Below are 4,305 nucleotides of genomic sequence, written 5' to 3' on the forward strand. Positions count from 1 at the left end.
GGTACATTACACCAACGTAAATGACAGTGAAGATATGAGATTTATTTAGTCTCGTCCGATGACTCTAAGATGAAACTTAAGTAACAGAAGATTATGAGGTTATTACGAAAATACCGCAAAGGATGCACGAGGACATTGGCGCAGCGTATCGCCCGACGCGAAGCGGAGGGCGATGCGAGGCGCCAATGTCCGAGTGCATCCTTTGCGGTATTTTCGTAATAACCTTATTATTATACATCTTACATTCCTGATCGGGGCATCAAAATGTCGAAGTAGCGACCGTTTTCATGCAATGTCAACAATTTTTCTTCCGTATCGCGCCAGTGTGGAACGCTACAACGGACGCGCTTCTGCAAGTTTTGGAGTGTGTGCACTACACACATACGTACGTACAGAGCGCGCGCGAGACTTGTTCTGGCACTCGTCCAAGGTGTCCCTTGAAACCGTTCTACAGTGAACGCGCAGATACAGCCGCAGGGAATGGGGCGCCTTGAAACCGTGCCGTACGGAACGGGCGCGAGTTCCGTACGGCTTTTTTAGCGCACGCTAAATTCTATTGTTCTCGATGGTAGATGTATAATAAAACTTTTTATGGAAGTAATGTGCTTTATTTTTTATAACAGCCTGCTTTCAACATCGAGCACTGTAATTTACGACAAGGACACTATATACAACGTAATATATCCGACGAGGACATATATATATATATATATATATATATATATATATATATATATATATATATATATATATATATATATATATATATATATATATATATATATACCATGACTTTGTACTTCAAGTAATTCTGCAATATCACAGCCTTGCTGGCCGTGATATTTTTGAGTACACCAAGCCCGTCATCCCGGTATAAGCCGATATGATTCTTATCATACTTTTTGGCGAGTGTGTTAAGTATATACAGACCCACCAGCTCGCATATTTCAGCACCATCGAAGCTGCCAATCGCCACATCGAATAAATCCTTATTCTCTCTTTTAATCCAGGGTGTTATGTCGTCAAAAAGGAGGGTCTTCCTCGAGTGCATTATGATATCAACCACTTCATCAGAAATTGAAGTATATTCTCTCGCAAAATCAGTGATTTACGCAAGAGATCTTCTGAGATAGATGGATAGAAGTTGACAATGTCAAATGAATGAATCTACATTTTGATTTACCTCGTATCCCCTTGAAACAGTCAATGACAGCTGATGAATTCCTCCATTGGTTCACACACGTACGTAATCTAATATCATTGTTGATTGTGTCAAGTAATTGTTTACTTACTTTGCTTGGTGTACTCAAAAATATCACGGCCAGCAAGGCATATAAGATCAGAAAGGGAATCACAAAGATATTTCGTGACATTGGCCTGAAATCACGATCGAGACAAACCAGAAGATTACAAACTTCTTGGATGTGACATTTAATCTGAACGACGGCAAGTTCTACCCGTATCGTAAACCGAACGACCAAACAATGTATGTCCATATGCAGTCTAATCACCCGCCACCATTATTAATCACATACCTGACGCAATAAGCAAACGCATCTCAACAATATCTAGTGATAAGGGCATCTTTGATAAATATAAAGGGCGATATAATACAGCGCTAAAGGCAAGCGGCTACACCGAACAAATTGAATTCACCAAGACCAACCAATCAGCGAAGAGAGACAATAACAGGAAGCGTCATATCACGTGGTTCAACCCCCCTTTCAGCAAGAACGTCGAACTAACATCGGCAGAAATTTCTCCAACTTGTCGATAAATATTTCCCAAAGGGTCTTAACTTCACAAGATCTTCAACAGAAACACAATTAAAGTGAGTTATAGCTGTATGAGGAATATGGCAAGTATAATCAAATCGCAAAATAAGAAGGTAATCTCCGGAGAACAGCGTAAGGACCAACCAGCTGATTGCAATTGTAGGGTTAAGTCGGCATGCCCTTGAAGGGTAACTGTCAAGTCAAAGGCGTGGTGTACAAGGCCAACGTATCAACGGAGGACACATAGAGAGGGTTTATATCGGCCTCACTGATAACACCTTCAAGACGCGCTACACTAATCACATGAAGTCGTTCCGCAACGAGCGATACAAAAACGACACCGAGTTATCAAAATATGTATGGAACTTAAGAAATAAGGGACAAGACTTTGACATTTCATGGTCAATCATTGATAAAGCATTGAGCTACTTTAACATGAACAAGCGATGTAACCTTTGTATATCAGAAAAGCTGCACATTATCAATGCTGACAAATCTACACTGTTAAACAAACGCTCTGAGTTGGTTTCAAAATGTCGCCACCAAAACAAATATTATCTTTCGAATTTTAACACTACCTACAAATAGAATGGTTCGTCCCAATCATATATGTAAGAGTGTCGAGCTAGTAATCTTTTCACTCTATCTGAAGATTGCAAGATACATGAAACTTAAGTAACAGATTTCATTACTTTGTACTTGAAGTAATCTGTTCATTTATAACGCTCTGCTTTTTGCATTGAGCACTGTAATTTCCCTCGAAGACATCTGTATACTTCGATATATATATATATATATATATATATATATATATATATATATATATATATATATATATATATATATATATATGTGTGTGTGTTGTGTGTGTGTGTGTGTGTGTGTGTGTGTGTTGTCTGTCTTCTGTCTGTCTGTCTCTCTGTCTGTCTCTCTGTCTTTCTGTGTGTACATTAAAGTAAGTACTTAGTCTGTTAATTAATCTGTTAGATGGTTAGTTACATACTCACATCGTCAGATCGACAAAGGATTCATTATGAAGAATTTGATTTGGCATGACATACTTCCAATACAAGAGGTGTTGTAACTGTGTTCCGTCAGAATGAGTCCATTGCTCATCAGCATAAACAACATCAAACCATACATCGTCAACTTCGTTACAGAACAAGGGTTTGCATGAAATTTCATGTGTAAGAGAGTGCAAAAAGAGAAAAAGAGAGACAGACAGACATATAAATATACGTTTAAACATATATTTGACAATTTGACATGTTTTAAATTATTTAGCAATTACAAATGTTCATAAAATGTCAGAATACTTTACTGATTGCAGGAAAAACAAGCTATAACACCAATCAAGACACAAAAAAGCCAAATGGCATATGTATGTATGTATGTATGTATGTATGTATGTATGTATGTATGTATGTATGTATGTATGTATGTATGTATGTATGTATGTATGTATGTATCAATGTAACCATGTGTTCTTGCAGCTCTGCATATATGCAAGCACATATAATTTTGTTTGAGTGTTACAATGTAATGATCATGAGTTTGAATACATGACTTTTTATAATGCATTAATGCGTCAATGTATTTGCTGCAACCTGTTTAATATGCAAACATAACCCATGTCATTTGACTGTTTTGCCATATGTACATATTTTAAACATGTATACTAGTTATATCCTGCCCCAATTAGAATACCAGATTGAAATCGTACACAAAATGTGACCAATGTGACTGTCTTCCAATTGTTAGTTTAACTGTTTTGGCACTAGCTTGATTATAAATATGAGAAGGATCGCCATGCATGAATACCAGCTATCAAAATGTTATGAAATAAAGGGCGACGCGCTGACCATTAACGTTTATTTTCGGGTAAGGGCGAGAGGAAAGCCAGAAATTAACGGGCGAGGCTTGGCAATGAAAAGGAGATAGTTAAACGATCTCCGTCTTTTTATTGCTTGTTTGTTTTTGTATCAGAGTATATTGCGGCAGGGGAATAAAGGGACTGAGAAACTATCTACACTTATAAGTTAAGTAACTTGGCTAAACACCTGACTGTAGCTGACCAATAATATATGATCGTTCTAGATGATGGAAGTGTGATCCTCTCCAGAGAGCTCCACCATCCTTCAAACAGAACTCATAGGCATATTCTTTGGTAGCGACGTGTTGTGATATCTTGAACCAACAACCGATATCGATCATTGAACCTGTTCAGAGGTACGGGCAATGTGAGAAATAAATATATCTCATATTCCAAAAATAATATAATCGAACCATGTTTTCCGTTTTGTATTTACAAATCTTACATTTTGTCAAAGAAATGCGCAAAAATATATGTTGCGCAATTTTCATTATTACCAGTAATAGTAGTACTGAATTATCCTCTTTACAAACATGTATGTTTACTACGATGACTCGCATTCAGTTTGAAACTCTATAACTCTATATAGTGAACACCTTGGCGGCAAGTTTTAATGATTTCGCAAAAGAAAACTGTAAATTCAAATCGCGTTAGTTG

This window comes from Ptychodera flava (genome assembly GCF_041260155.1).
Source record: "Ptychodera flava strain L36383 chromosome 3 unlocalized genomic scaffold, AS_Pfla_20210202 Scaffold_26__1_contigs__length_13983176_pilon, whole genome shotgun sequence".
Lineage (NCBI taxonomy): Eukaryota > Metazoa > Hemichordata > Enteropneusta > Ptychoderidae > Ptychodera > Ptychodera flava.